Source organism: Aptenodytes patagonicus, chromosome 1, assembly GCF_965638725.1.
Source record: "Aptenodytes patagonicus chromosome 1, bAptPat1.pri.cur, whole genome shotgun sequence".
Lineage (NCBI taxonomy): Eukaryota > Metazoa > Chordata > Aves > Sphenisciformes > Spheniscidae > Aptenodytes > Aptenodytes patagonicus.
In genome coordinates, this window is record NC_134949.1 from 120452766 (window position 1) to 120469385 (window position 16620).

Here is a 16620-nt window from a genome sequence, read left to right on the forward strand (position 1 = left end):
TCCAATTAGGGAATGAGAAATACAGCTTTTTGCTACCCTTATTTTCTCCAACTTCTTATGGCTGTGCAAAAGTGATTCTCTTCCACAAGTTAGAACAACTTTAAAGCTGTTTTATAACTGTCTACCAGCTGGGGTTACCAGGGTGTCTTCTCCATGCTATGCAAAATAGAAGCAATTTCCTGCAGTACACAGGTAGGAGGTTGCTTGGGTCATTTCCCTCGCTGTCAGTGATGACAGTAACCTCACAGTGGCATATGACAGCCCATATGGCACCTGAACTGGGAGCATTGGCTGTAGTCTCATCCACAATGTGGTCTAGTTACCCATTCACACTTGTAGCATTTCTGCTTATTATTCTGTAATCTTTGATTCATCTCTCATTTATTAATGTCTCCCACCATTTATTCTATGCAACTAAGGATACAAAGCTATGGCTCAACTTACTACGTTCTTTTCATTGCATGCCCTTTTCTTTGTGCCAGTTTTAATTTTTTTTAAAAAACTTTATTCTCATTATCTAGCAGCATTGAACTCCAAAATAGACTGGGAATTTTAAACTGTATTGCTGATGGCCTACACGAAAAGTGAACCTGTAATAAGCAGATGAAATCTAAAACATTTATTTAAGGCAGAAGAGACTCAAATACGTCCTCAACTTACCCTCAGATGTCTGATTACAATTTTAGTGTCAGTCTCATTAGAGAGCTGTGTTACTTCTCCTTTCAGCTTTAGTTTGTCCTATTGAAAATTCCCTTTTCTCATTGCAAACAATTAATTGTCATACAAAAAGCTCATAATATCCTGCAATCTTCAGTAACAACAAGCCAAAGCAATAGAAAGATTTTTCTAAGCTGGGTTTCCCAGAGCCATGCATTCTTCTATGAGGTAAGATGGTAAAACAGAGGAGAATTTGGCTCTAAAATGAAGGTTTTTCATTTCCTCTTACTATCAGATACAAGTTTCTTTGGAAAGCCTTGTACAAAATGAGTACTCTCTTGAAATGTTAAAATGCCTTGGAATAAAGTCAATTGAATCTTGAATTTCCCTCTTTTATTCTGACAAAAAAATAGAGGTGCTATTTCTTAGCAGAGTGTAACTACTTGCATTTTTAATACTGTACATCAATTTGGATTGCTCTATAACCGGTAATGGAGTGTTATTTGCTGATTTTTTAGTATTTGGTACTTTTACCTCTTCATTATGATACTGTCACACTTCATACAGGTATCTGCACAGAGATGAGCTAAAGATCAAGCTCATCCTGCAGTCCCCATTTTCCACATTTACACATTGACTTGATATTTGGATCAATACTGGAATGAGTTACCTGTCTAACAAGGAAACTCAGGTTTATAGTGACTTGCTCATAGAATCATAGAGTCATAGAATCATTAAGGTTGGAAAAGACCTCTAAGATCATCGAGTCCAACCATCGACCCAACACCACCATGCCCACTAAACCATGTCCTAAGCGCCTCATCTACACATCTTTTAAATACCTCCAGGGATGGGGACTCAACCACTTCCCTGGGCAGCCTCTTCCAATGTTTCACCACTCTTTCAGTAAACAAATTTTTCCTTACATCCAATCTAAACCTCCCCTGGCGCAACTTGAGGCCATTTCCTCTCGTCCTATCGCTTGTTACTTGGGAGAAGAGACCGACACCCACCTCGCTACAACCTCCTTTCAGGTGGTTGTAGAGAGCCATAAGGTCTCCCCTGAGCCTCCTTCTCTCCAGACTAAACAACACCAGTTCCCTCAGCCGCTCCTCATAAGACTTGTTCTCCAGACCCCTCACCAGCCTCGTTGCCCTCCTCTGGACACACTCCAGCATCTCAATGTCTTTCTTGTAGTGAGGGGCCCAAAACTGAACACAGTATTTGAGGTGCGGCCTCACCAGTGCCGAGTACAGAGGGACAATCACTTCCCTACTCCTGCTGGCCACGCTATTTCTGATACAGGCCAGGATGCCATTGGTCTTCTTGGCCGCCTGGGCACACTGCTGGCTCATGTTCAGCCGGCTGTCAACCAGCACCCCCAGGTCCTTTTCCAACAGGCAGCTTTCCAGCCACTCTTCCCCAAGCCTGTAGCGCTGCATGGGGTTGTTGTGGCCAAAGTGCAGGACCCAGCACTTGGCCTTGTTGAACCTCATCCAGTTGGCCTTGGCCCATCGATCCAGCCTGTCCAGGTCCCTCTGCAGAGCCTTCCTACCCTCGAGCAGATCAACACTCCCGCCCAACTTGGTGTCGTCTGCAAACTTACTGAGGGAGCACTTGATCCCCTCATCCAGATCATTGATAAAGATATCGAACAAGACCGGCCCCAAAACTGAGCCCTGGGGAACACCGCTCGTGACCGGCCGCCAACTGGATTGAACTCCATTCACCACAACTCTCTGGGCCCGGCCGTCCAGCCAGTTTTTGACCCAGCGCAGAGTCCACCTGTCTAAGCCGTGAGCCGCCAGCTTCTCTAAGAGAATGCTGTGGGAGACGGTGTCAAAGGCCTTACTGAAGTCCAGGTAGACCACAGCCACAGCCTTTCCCTCATCCACTAGGCGGGTCACCTGGTCATAGAAGGAGATCAGGTTGGTCAAGCAGGACCTGCCTCTCATGAACCCGTGCTGGCTGGGCCTGATCCCCTGGTTGTCCCGCACATGCCTTGTGAGCGCCCTCAAGATGAACCGTTCCATAATCTTCCCCGGCACCGAGGTCAGGCTGACAGGCCTGTAGTTCCCTGGATCCTCCTTCCGGCCCTTCTTGTAGATGGGCGTCACATTGGCAAGCCTCCAGTCATCTGGGACCTCCCCCGTTAACCAGGTCTGCTGGTAAGTCATGGAGAGTGTCTTGGCGAGCTCTTCTGCCAGCTCCCTCAGCACTCTCGGGTGGATCCCATCTGGCCCCATAGACTTGTGAGCATCCAGGTGGCGTAGCAGGTCGTTAACTGCTTCCTCTTGGATTATGGGAGGTTTATCCTGCTCGCATTGATTACATGCACAAACTGTTGTATAATCAAACTTGGTCGCCTACCAACACAGGACAACTTGTTCTCTGAACTCAAACTTTCCCTGAGGCATGACTATGGAAGGCAGTACCAGATCCAGTGTCAGACAGTGCACCAATGTGAAAACAAGACATAGGGGTGATTCTGTCACCCTGGAAGCCTATTTTTTAATCAATAGGAATTAGGAGCTATCTTTATAATTTGGGTATATGCGAAATGATAACATGACTCAACTCCCTACTATGTTTCAGTTGGCTAACATACTCTGATTGTGCATCTGTTGTTTCATTTATTAGCCTAAAAATGTGTGTAGATAGAGAAGAAAGCTAAATATAGCATTTCTGCCAGGGTTTTATGCTACATCATTGCATTGGGGGAGAGGGGCTGTTGATTAAAACCTCAAGGAGAGTAAATATTTCTAACACAATCAAGCTTCAGATATGCTTGGCTTATAAAACAAGAGTTCTTCATCCAATTCTGGAGAGTAAAATAATAAAAAGGCCAGGTAACATTAAATCTGCAAGTCATATAATAAAGTAAACTCCAAATTCAAGAGAGAAAAAACTTTATACAGAAGAAATATGTTCAATGTGTCTTCACAACTCTTATGCGTCTTGTCATACAAAAATCACACATTTCTGGTGAGATTTTCTCTTTCCTTCTATGCACATGTAGAATATCACTTGCCATTATAGGTGGTGAAGAATTTTTCAAACTTTTGGCTAAATTCTCACCAGTTTTTCTACACATACCTTTGCAGAGACCCTCTTACCAGCTCTATTACATGCAGAGGAAGATCTCCCATTAGGAGGAAACACAGGCAGGGAATAGCCAGGAGCAAAGATGTCTGAACACCGGACACCCACCACCTATCCTGCATTTTACTTCTGCACCAAAGGAGGAGAGTCTTTCGCTGTAAAATAGCCATTAGTCCAAAAGCATACCTTAAAGCAGGTACTTTTTCTTCCCATTTTTTTCTCTCTTTCTTCTGATTGCCTCCCTTCATTTCTCCTCCTCCCCTTCATAGCACCCTCTCTATCCTTTTCCCATCTATTAGGTCAAAATATGTTGGAGGACTGCAGTCACATCATATTTCCAGTCTGATAGAAAACACTTGGATATCTTCTAGCAAAATCTTCCATGCTTCATTTCATCACCTGTGAGAAACACCATTATAAGAGCCACACTTGATACCTTTTGGAAGAAAAATTGGCATTTGACTTTCCAAACAGGAGGGTAAGCCAATTTACAGTATTAAACACACATGGCATGTTAATAGTAAGAACAGATAATCTAATTGTACAAAAAAAGTGTGGCATAAAGTGCAAATAGATTTCATGTCTTTACTATTAAATTCCCAAACCAAATTTGACTAAAGAAAAAACTGTAAGAGTCACACATGATGTAGCTATTATTAAACTTTATAATATTATTAAATATTTATAGACATGATTAAAACTCTCATTAAGCATAATGTTTATGTGACAATAACATTCATAAAAACTTTGCCCCTTTTTTCCCTGATTGCTGTCCATGCACATTTCTCACCAATCTCTTTTTATTTATGCTGTAGTAGTGACATGGACATAAATGAAAAACAACACCTGTTGTTTTTATAATGTATTTAAAATTATTTTTCATTTGCCTTCTGAAAAACATCCTGGAAACATGTAGGTGCTGAAACCCAGGTATTTGGCACACAGCTGAATCAGACACAGGTGGAAATTAACAGTGTGTATTTTCTAAAATCAGTATTTACTTTCTTATAATTGCAAACAGCTTAGTCTTAATAAAGAAACATTCACTGTTCTGAGTGGATATTTGCTTTGCACTTAAAATTGAAACTTCAGGGCTTTACTAAGGTAAAAGCACCCAAAGATTTCTGGAAAGTGTGGCTTCTGGCTCCTAGACAACAAGAGCATTTGCCTGAACTTCTTTAATGGATACTCTCTCTTAGCTTTCATAGTGGTGTCTTGGACAGCTTGAGGAGCCCTTCCGAGACCTGCCTATGGCCAGAGACCATGAAGCCCACGCCGTGTCAGGAGCTTTGGGGATGGGTCACAGTGAGCAGGTAGTAGCAGGGATCCCACCATCCTGCTAGGCACTAACACTGCCCACTCCTAACAAGGGCAGGCTCACCAGCACCATTGGGCTTCCTCCCCTCATTCCATATCCGACCTCCCCAACAGCCTCAGCACCATCAGAGCTGCAGAACTGATCGTGAGCTGGTGAGTCACCAGCAGCTGAAAAGTCTCCCACAGGCTACTCTTGAGCGGTATAAAGCTATTTTTCCTTTGTGGATAAGGCATATTGGACAAATTGTGCAAGAATCTGAGATATGCCCTTGTATTATGAGGACTTTGAAGTGGCAGCACAAATATTGAACATCAACTAAAAAGTCAGGAGATGGAGTCAAAAAAGATTAGGAAAAGCTCTGGTGCTAACCGTACTGGTCTGCAGTGGTATCATACCTATCCAAAAAGCGATGTCAGTTGGTGTGGACAAAGTGTACTACAAAATTTGTATTTGTTTATATTTGAGGCAAACATGTCTTGGACTAAATGGAAAGCCACAAAACTGATGTGCAAAGATTATCCCTGCTGGTAAAAGAAGCATCCAGAAACATCACTAGTTATCTGAGACATGAAGAAGCAGAAAGGGGGGTCAGTAAAACTAAAGGGGGAAAGTGCAGCTGGAAGACTTGGCAGTGCTTTTCAAGTTTTATTGTACTACAACCTGGTGCTGTTACAGAAGCAAATGTCAGGTTTTCCTTCTTATCCAGCAACAGAAAAAAAGAAGTTGTTTGATAAAGCTCCTGACTGCTAAGGAGGAATCTAGGCATTAAATGAAATGTGCAATTAGTTTTAAAATAAATGAAGAGTTTAAAAGAAAAATTCTAGTACATACAAACAAAAAAGATGTAACCCAATACTTGAAATGAACATTGTCCAGTATTTAGCAATAGGAAAAAAGTTAAAAAAAAAAAAGTAGATAAGAGAATGGAAATAAACAAACATATCCACAGTTAAGGTGCTTGGTCTTGAAATAAGAAGTCCTGAATTATAAGTAAACCTTCACGTACTCCAGGTAGTTGTGAGATCAACTGATACTTGGCTCCTTGCTGTAGAGTACAGAGCACCAGGCAGAGATGCTCAGGAAAGATTAATCTTCCAGTTGACCCCTACAGGTACCACAGCCTTGGGGCAGCCACAGAGGACGGCGAGTGTGCAGGACAGTAAGCATATTAGAGTTTCCTTTACTTCTCTTTGCAACCACTGAACTAAAATATCCATTGCAAAACCAGACTCTTTATCATCCTATGAGCAGTTTTAACCTATGACTGAAATGAAATCTTAATGGAGGTCAGATAACTGATTTTCAGCAATACTAAGGCCTACCAATCTTGACTTGAAGTCAAAAGTTACTGGGTCAAAACCCCCCTTATTTTTCTGCCATTTTCCATAAAACCAGATGCTATTTGAATTTTAATGTCTGGTTTGTTTATGAAGTTGTAAACTATACTGTCAAATGAAACTGCAGTTCTTACAAAAGTTTATTGTTAAATTAACAATGCTGAGGTTAACTTGTGAGTTTTAGAAACAGAACACTATGGACTTTTCTGAACCATGTTTTTTCAAGTGCCTGGAAGTACTCAAGAATCAAGCAAAACTTTACAAACCATTTCAGAACTTGAACTGTGAATTGATTCAGAACGTATTACTATTAGAATAAAAACTTAAAATTTTAAATTAGCTCATCTATGTACCTGGAAATTTAGCATCATTTAAACACTCATACCTGAACAGTGAAAAATATCCCAATTTAATAGCAATACAGATGAAGTTCATAATAGTGCATACCATCAAGAAAACAGGAAAGAAAATATAATTTAATATAGCTGAATTCGTTCATTTAAGTACTATATCTATTAAAGAAGTGATTCAGTTTTTACATTACATAAAGCTAGTGCCTCCTCATATTTGACCTTTTCAGTTTGAACATTTTGGCTTAAAATCCTGTTTAAAAAAATATATTTATCCTTCTTACTTTTGAGTAGAATTTACATGGCATAGGTCATTGTTCTTCCTTTGAACTTCACAGCTGTGCTTTGGAGAAAAGGTCTGCTGGCACCCCTTAGCACCTGAGGCAAGACACAGACAATGGCTAGTTGGAACCAGGCTTCGTAATTCCAGTTCTGAAACCACCTCCGGCAGCATTTCATAGGCGAGTGGCCTTGTCAGCTTGTATTTTAGGAAACCATATTGCAGGTCCTTATGAATAGGAAGAGCTGTTTGAAGCAATAAGGATTTCCTTTATCCGCCGCTTAGAAGTTGCAAAGGCTGATCTGAAGGCCACAGAAAGGAAAAGGATGCAATTTCATTGGAAAGAGACCACAGAAAGATAAAAGTCCAGGCTGAAAATTCAGATTAAGAGTTTTGTTCACCTGGCAGACTAATATTACACCAGTGGTAGCTAACTTCGCATGCAACTCTGTTCATGATTTTCAACGTTCAGTCTCTGAACTGAAATAAAAGGAAGAACACACGTTACTAAAATATCAATAACTAAAATGATTAACATTATTGAAATTCGATATCTTTCAAGTGCCTTTGGAAGAGGAAAAAATTGAATGACAGGAGAAAAAAAGCCAAACAAAAAACATAATGGAAAGGGAGGGAAAGCAAAAATTAGGAAGTGAGAAGTAGTAGTAAAGAAAACCCCTCTATACTACTTTAAACTATTACCCTGGAGCTGAGAGAAGGGAATATAGAAAAATGAAAATTAATCATAATTGACAACACTGATACTGTCTATGTAAAACAAAAGGTCAGACTATGATCCACAAGGTCAGTTTAATTCTTTGTCAGACTATATCATTGCTTTTAATGTAGTGCAAACTATGATTTTACAGCAGATAACACATGCAAGATGGTCTGCTTTATTTACATACTGTTGGTGGTTAACAGTGACCACTGAAGTAAGACAAAAGAATGAAAACTGATATTTATCATTTGACGACAGGGTTATACATATAAAAAAAAAGAAAATGCTCCTTTGTGGTAGAGTTGGAGTAACAGCTAAAGTATGAATCAACGCACAGGGTAGTTCTCCAACAACTTAGTATGGAGAGCAAATACTTTGCTCTCCGTATTCACACTATGCACAACCTTACTCCTTGAGGAGTTATGCAAGGTGTAAAAACCCTTCTAAGAAGTAAAGTTATTACTACAAGTTTTGTGTATGTCATTAAATGCCTTCTCCCTTCCACAGATGCCCTGTTAAAGAATCAAAAGCAAGTCACTGGTTCCAGCATGCTTACAGCGCTACATGTGCGCACAGACCAAAAAGCTGCCTTCACAGCTTTTCCTTGACTTGTAGCAACCCTCGCACAGTATCCCTGCACTGCTGGGCATCTGGCTCTATCCACTCCCCCAGGCCTGTACCGCCCTCAGGCAACTGCAGCTCATGAGTTTCTCTGCAGCTCTCTTCTGTTGTCACACCTGCACTTCACTGGCGTGGTGTGGTCCTGAAGATGAGAGCTATATGTGACATCTCTGAAGTTCTTAAAGTACAGCTGTCTGAGGGACATTTTCTTTTGTTGCTTCCTTTGTTTACAAAAATGTATAAAATGGTCTTATTTGTAACATATAGAGAATAGTTGAGAGAAACAGAATTCCTTTTCCATTAAGTAGTGTACATTAGCTTTACACTTTAAGCCTTAATGAACCCTTACTCTGTTATACAGAGACTACAGCAAAAAAGGATTGCATTTGAAGAATAATTTAACGTAAAGGTCAAGAACAGCGTGGTCTCCCTTCTCTAACTGACCTTAATGAATAGACACATTATCCTCCCGAAGCAATATAACTACTGGAGTGGATCTTCCTCAGTAGCTTTAATCTACTACCCCCCTGAAGGAGAATTAATTTGATATTTATTGATCATTTACTCTTTTGTGTAAGCCAATGACTGGCATGTATAACAAAGCAGCCTCTTTGTACTCTTCCTTACACTGTCAAGACAGTCACCACACTGGTTGTGCTCCTCAGTAAACGTGAAAGCCCATGCACAGTCCTTTCTAAGTGAAGCGCATTTAATTGAAGTTTGACATTGTTTCTAGTATCTGGCTGGTTCAGGACTACAAGAATAAATCTGTTTCTAGAGAACCTTATGTGTAAGGTACTGCAATATTTACTTTGAACACAGTCCTGATCTCACTGAAGTAGAAAGGTGACATCCTTGATATCAGTGCAGGTCTACGTACAGACTTAGTTTTTTCTTGAGACCTTTTCCAGGGTTGGAACCAACAAGCTGTAATTCCGACTCTACTGCACTGTGACAATATTTGCAGCATTTTACTGCATGTCTTTCTAAGCACTGAGGAATATACAAAAATTTAGTAACATATATAGAGTAGGAGAGTTAAACATGATATTCCTTTTCTATTAATTACCATACTTTAATAAGTGTTATTCAGAACATATGTTTGTTCTAAGTATCAGTTCTATGCACTGTATTCTATATAGTTACTTACATCATCGATAACTCTGTTCTATATAAAATTGCTTTAATGTCAATTTTCTAAAACAGGAAGAAAAAGGTAGGGTTTTAATTGATTTCTAAAACGGCGTTCTCGATAAAAAGCATCCATTTTCAAAGGATGTTTCTGTAAGCAGATTCAAAACTGAAGGAGAAACTGGAAGAGAAGTTATGGTCTCTGGATTGTCATTGAAAAGCTAGACCAAGATGTCATTCAATTGAACTTTCCAAAGGTGTTGATTTTTGTTCAAAAAGCTACTTATTTTTTGTGCAAAAAATGCTACTATTGCAAACTTCAGCTTCTCTTAATGTTAAACATTGCTAGTCATGAAATATGCTCCCTACATGAGAAATCCTTCATCATCTAAAACAGTTGCAATCATTCTGCCTACAACCAGGACTACAAGCCAAGACAGAAATGCCAAAAGAGGGCTGCCCAAGTTAAACAGGATGTGGTGACAAGTATCTACAGTATGCTTACTTTTTTACTTGGTGCCTGAGAGAAGGTGGTACAAGCTACTGGTGTAGCCTAAAGCAACCGTGAGTGTTGCTAATGCTAGCAGGATGCTAGCCCACTGAATTCCTACCATTAACACCACACAAAAATGTCCCACAACATCACGGGCTTCTGCTCACATGCCTGAACTGGGTCTGCACTGCTTTTCATGCTCTACCTCAGTCCGGGAAACTACAGAAATGGGCAAATGCTCAGGGACCCAGATTATTGAAAGTTTGAACTAGACTAAATTAGGCAGAATTGCAAGTCATGCAATGTATGCGAGAATACAAAATAATCAATGTTGTGTCTCTACCTGATTCTGCCCAGCTACCTCCATCACACCATTTTAGTCTAAGACTTAGGTCAGCCCTTGCTTTGCCCCTCTTCATTATGATGGGTCACCTTTTTACACTTGACCAACTCAAAAGAGGTGCTCTACTCTATATAGGTGGAACTCGATTCAAATATAAACACCTACATCTGGCATCTAAATATCCATTTCTAGTACCTGACTGCCAAAATCATTCTATTTGAGTACCCGGTTTTGAACTTTGACCTAACAGTGTTTCCCTCACAGTGTTTCTCTCTGCTTACACAATAAAGTTGCCAATATATCTGTTACTGATTTTTGCCTGTGTCTAGACCATAAGTCCTCTTTGAAATATGTTCCCTCTACTTAACTAGACACTGTTAAATAGAAATACTGTAAGGTGACCATGCCCATTCAGGTTTTCACTGTCAAATTAACACCTGGACAGTAGGTTTGCAAGGCAAGAGGGTTGGCAAGAGGGTTATGCTACATAGCTGGTGTAAAGTTAGAATAATTGTCACAAACGTCCAAGGTTTTAATGTCTGAATGTGGCCAGCAGATCTTTTCAGAGCTTGAGCTGTTCAATGAGTCAAATGACCATAGAGTTTATAAATATAATGACCTTTTTTTTTTTTTTCTACAAATCTGATTCTTCAGTGCTTTAATACTAGAGTGCTGATTTGTTGGTTTTTTCTTGCTTCTGCTTTTGCTGCCTCCCCATTCTGTGCACACAGCATCTAGCACCCACCCTGCCATTCACTCTCCCTAATTTCATAGTGGTCTGTCCCACTTTTAATCCACTATTAACAGCAGCAGGAACAGTGTCATAGCACATCGCGACGAATCCTCAGCAGATTCTGAAAACAACCGAGACAAGACAATGCGTTCCCTGCAACTGCCCAGACTGCCTCTCTGGTGAGAATACCATCTAAAAATAATAAAGATGCTACATATTTATGTTCACAGGAGCTGGACAGAGATTTATAGCTTATTTTTAATTCGTAAGCACTTCAGATAGTAGCAAGCTTTGACTGCAACCAATCAGTTGCATAGATGATTCACATCTCTTGAGTAGTTTCCTGAACCTCCATATCCCATTACTTATTCTCTATGATAGGTAAAACCCTCATTTTGTTACACTGTGTTCATTTCTATATTTAACTTGCCAAATTTAATACCAATGAACCTGTGTAACATGCATTTTATAAGTTTAGTGATTATATTCATAGTAGCTGTTTAATGTTCCACACAAGAGTGCTCCTTGAAAGTCCTTATTCTGAAAAACAGAATGACAGTGCTTTGGATTAAATGAGCCAGACCTTCAGCTATGGAAGGATAATTTTGTTTCACTCCAGTGGGACAACGATGTTCGAAAGACAGTTCCCCTGACCTAGAGGATCTTCCCTGACTTCATCTCTCCTGTTGGACTTTTCCACTCTCTAATTAAATATTCACTGGGTAAGAGGGAAACAAAGAATAAAGAAGAAGGGGAAAAATAAATCCTTTGTAGAGGTTCCAGTCCTCTGGTCCAAGGAATATTCAATTATTTAGGCAAAGTGGAACTAATTCTCTGGAGAGGCTGAGGGAGTTCCACCACAGTGGTTATGGTCCAACAGAGAAAACGGACAGAGGAAACCCAGTGTATCAATCTCAACAAGGAAAGAGGCGCCTGCTTAGCTCTTTCAAACAACATAAATAATTCTACTTACTAAGTGAGTTGAGAATGAAAGGCATAATTGATTAGAAAATTGTCCTTAATTAGATGTTTTGTATTTTTAAAAAATTATTGTTTTATCCTAAATTATTCATGTAGCTATCAAGGAAGGAAAGCAATGTTAAATTCATCAGATTTAATGTGCCTGCTCCTGTAATAAATACGGGATATTTGTTGTGATGGTTTGTCCTAAAATATGTTACACAAACTTTTCTAATCTTTAATAAAGTTAGCAAAAGCCTGAGGGGGAGGTACCCTAAAAAGAAGAAGAAGAAGGTATTTCTGACGGAGGGGAGATTTTTAAAGTGAGGTTGATTAATTAGTGGTGTTACATACACTGTGTACCTTTACCAGTGACGTGCTGAATCCAGCTGATAGGTCAAATGCACAAGTGAAGTTTTAATGAAAACAGATGCCCAGAGGATCCTAGAGCAGCTGTGTCCGCCCATCGCTCCACGTGTGGAACATCTTCCCGTTGCTTCACAGTGCTGCACTCCCCCACTTCCAAGAAACCAGGGGCCTCTTAAAACAAGGTTGAAAGGAGAAAGGCTTGCTAGTCAGCTGGCAACATATCTGCATTTTTAAGCTAGCCTGGATACAGCAGAGGAGAGCTTAGTTTTTGCTATGTGACTGACCTCTCTTAGCCAAGTTCATAGCAGTGTGAGCTATCAAATATGACAGGCTCTTGGCAAGCATTTGCATGCTTTTGGACGGAATCTCTTCCAAGCCCAGCTGGGATCAATTAAACTAAATAATAGTTCTTGCAATAACTAGTTCCTACCACACTCTTCAGAAATTGCTTAGTGTTCAAATGTAAATACTGTTAAGTTCATACCTTGCTTACCCTTCCCCCACTTTGAAGAAACTGTGACAAAACTACAAATCTAAGATTTTTAAAGCAAGCTCTTAAAGGTTGAATAAGGAAGAAACATGGCATGTGCAGGCATACATTCTTGTCTTCTGGTTTGCCATCATGAAATCCATTCTGCTTATCTAATATCCTAAATATGAAAAAAAAACCCACCACACAGTCATTTCTCTAGACTTCGCATTAAGTGGAGGTGTCATTGTCCATAACTGATTAGTAAACTGGTTTAACTAAACTGTTATCAAATGCTGCCTTCCAAATTTGGAGTAATTAACCAAAAAAGCATCTGTTGTGCTATAACTCAAGTGTTTCCAGGACCAGGTAATGCTCACATTAGAACAAGGAGCATTTAAATTCAAGATCAGTTTTTCCTAGTGATTTTACTACTGTATGGAGATTTGCTGTGAGCAACATGAATAATCAGCCTCAACTTTTAAAAGATGCAAAACAATGTAACTGGAGCAAACACATGAATGTTTTTCATTGTGACTTAAAAGCAGAATTATTTTCCATTCAAGTTAAAAAAAGCTAATTTTTATAATCCAATAGTCTCCAGATCTTTCCTGAGAGGAGCCCCTGCTAAAACTATGCATCCAAACAGTTTCTTTCTCTGAAGCCAGACAGTATTTGCACAGTTGTAAAGTTCCTGATCATTCTATCAGTTACAGAGGAATACAGTTCTCTACCCAAATAAAAAGAAATACAATACCTTTTTTTTTTTTTTTTTAATGAATGTCATGTAGTTTTACATGCTAGATTTACAAAACCTAATGTAACACTAAGAAAGCACTTGTTCTGCTAGGCACTTGAATGCAGTTGGATTGCTCAGCTGCTTAAAGGCCCTCAATGAATGGAAGCCAAGATTTTTATGATCCTGTGAAATGTCCAGTACTACCCTGGAATAGTGTGCTGTTTTGTCATTGCATTCCTTGGGTAATGACTTTCCCCACGAAGTATTCTCCCCTTATTTGAGGAGCTGGAATAGCCTATCCGGCCTAGGCTTTATAAGTTCTGAAAATAATGGGTCACTTTAAATAAGCAGGTTGAACAACAGAAAGCCTGTAACGCCATCTAACTTCAGAAATAATTCCTTAGCTGAAGAGTCAGGGAATGGCTGAAGGCACCAAGCTTGTCAGTTAAGTCCTCCTCTGTGAAAAGATTGGTAAACATGACGTTGCAAGGTCCTAAATTTATTGTTTTTACATAAAACAATGGAGAACATGCTCATTTCTCTAGGAAGAGAGAGAGTTTATTATAGTTGCCAGTGCTGAATGTTTCAACAAGAAAGCTTATGGGGTGAAATCTAGAAAGCCCCTTCTGCCTCACAGGAGGAGGTAGCCTTTGAGACCAATAACAATATCACTCAATGGGTGAGGATTAAACATTGGAAGTGTTTGCCAGTGCATGCTTTATTTTTTGTAGGAGAGAAGTTAATCCCTAGTATCAGCACATTTTAGTGATATGATTCCACCTACCATAGCCTGTCTACAGGTCCAAATATTTGTTTTAGAAACTGTTTAAAAAAAATCACATTCCTATGTAAAGTAAATCCCTATTCCAGTAAACTTTCCAATGTAGGACATGCCATGCAAAGTTACAGTTACCCTCTTAAGGGGAAACCTCCACAGTGAGCTTGTAGTATAACCTCCTGGCTAGAAACCTAGTGACCTGACAGCAACTAGGGAATTCAGCTCCTTATTTTACATATATAAATATCAGCTTCCATTCCTAGAATCTCATTTCTACACCAAAGAGACGTCATGCATTTAAGCATCAGTTTGCTGTTTCTGAATGAGTCCCAAAGGGACTGCCTCAAAGACAGAGTAGTTCCCCAGGAAAAAAAAAAAAAATCACAGCCCAACAGTATTTTCCCATTATTTCCCAGCCTATGCCTGGCAACCTTCTAACACTATTTTCAGACTGCATTCCAGGGAAGCGTTTCCATTAGACTCAGATGAGGCAGGGAAGCATATGGATAACAAAGCGAACATTGCTACTGGGCATCCCAAACCAATTCCCAGCCTCGTCCTGTATCTGCTGGCCAGCTATGCTCTCCAGAGACCCATGGGCACAGGAGCATGGCACCACTGAGACACTAACCCTTGAAAGAGACACCAGATCTTCTTGTGTCTGTGTAGACCACACCAGTTCTGCAGGCTCATATGGACTCTCCCAGCTGGGCTGAGCTTTTCTGTGCCCCTGAAGAGTGCAGGTAGATAAAGAAAGGAGAATTACAATAGCTGAGAGTGGATACAACAAAGTGGGACAGAGGACACTGAAAGGCTTTCAGTGTTGGGGAAAGAGTGAGTATGGCAGTCTTCAAGAAACAAAGCTAGACAAACAAATCAACATATGTGACATGAGGAAAACAAAAGCATATGGGCTTAGAGCAGTGAAACACGGATATGCGATAGCCAAACAGACTACTCAGCTGTCTAAAGCATTTAGTAAGATATTATTACGGTACAGCCAGGAACCACGAAGAGGGAAGGGATTAGATTCTGCTATGAATTACCATAGATCATACCGTGTAACAGACTTACTCCAGATTTTCACCCGTGTGGCTGATTCAAAACACAGGAGTGTGTGGGGACGGGGGGAATGGGAGAGGAATTAATTGAGGGATGCATAGTACGTAGCCAGTCATCTGTACTTCACAGACACAATAGCCAGCACTCAGAAATTGAGGTAGATGGACAAATCAAAAGGGCCAAAACAGTGTGGCAATACATAGTAAAGATGAGAACAGGGAAGAAGGGAAAGCTGCAGGGAAGGGCTCTGCGGCTGAAGCAGAGAGCGCAGCTCGGCCCCTTGCTGTTGCGCTGCCGCTGTGCCCAGCCTCTTCCCCAACCCGGCGGCGAGATGGCCCGAGCTGCACCTGCCGGGGGGAGGCTTCTGGGAGATGGGGTGAGGAGGAAGAGGCAGAAACAGCAGGAAAAGGAGCGGGGGATATTCCCCCTCCCAGCATCGGTGGGAGGTGGGAGGGGACGCACTGAGGAGCCCCTTCCCTTGTCTCTTACTGTGCAGGGTGCTGCTCTGACACCTTCCCACTGGCTCTGTCTACTCCTCGCTTTCCCCCAAGCTGGCACCACTCAGAAATTACTTTCTTGACAGAGAACAATGAAGGGAACAGGAATTGTTCAAACTGCAGCAGAGGTTGTATAGACCAAAACAAATCCAGAGCAGCTGTCAAGCCATTGGGACCAGAAGGCAGTGCGTTACCTGAGGGAGGGTCCAGCATTGCTCGCTGCCGTGGGAAATGCAAGTTACAATCATGGCAGATGAGCTGGGAGAAGAAAGCATGATTTTTACCTACTGCACACTGGTCAGTTACATGTGCCAGCAAAATGTCTAGTAATGGCTAAAGGAGTCAAAGTTTCATACAGAGAAGAACAGATGAGGAAAAGGGGAACCTGTGCTTTTGGGTAGGGACTTGATCACTGTGACAGAACATTGATTATTTGTAGCTTTGAGAAGAACATAAGATTGGTCCTTAAAGGAAGGGTAACAAAATAACAAAATGGGGTGACAACCAAAAAAACCTGGAATTTATGGGCACAGAAACTAGAATGACATGCTGCGGTTTTCTTTTTCATTTAAAGAAACTCAGACTGAAATCAAAAGGGTTTGTAAACTAACTGTGTCTCTTTCTGTGCACCATCCTTTCTCCCTGTCTTGCTCTCAGCCC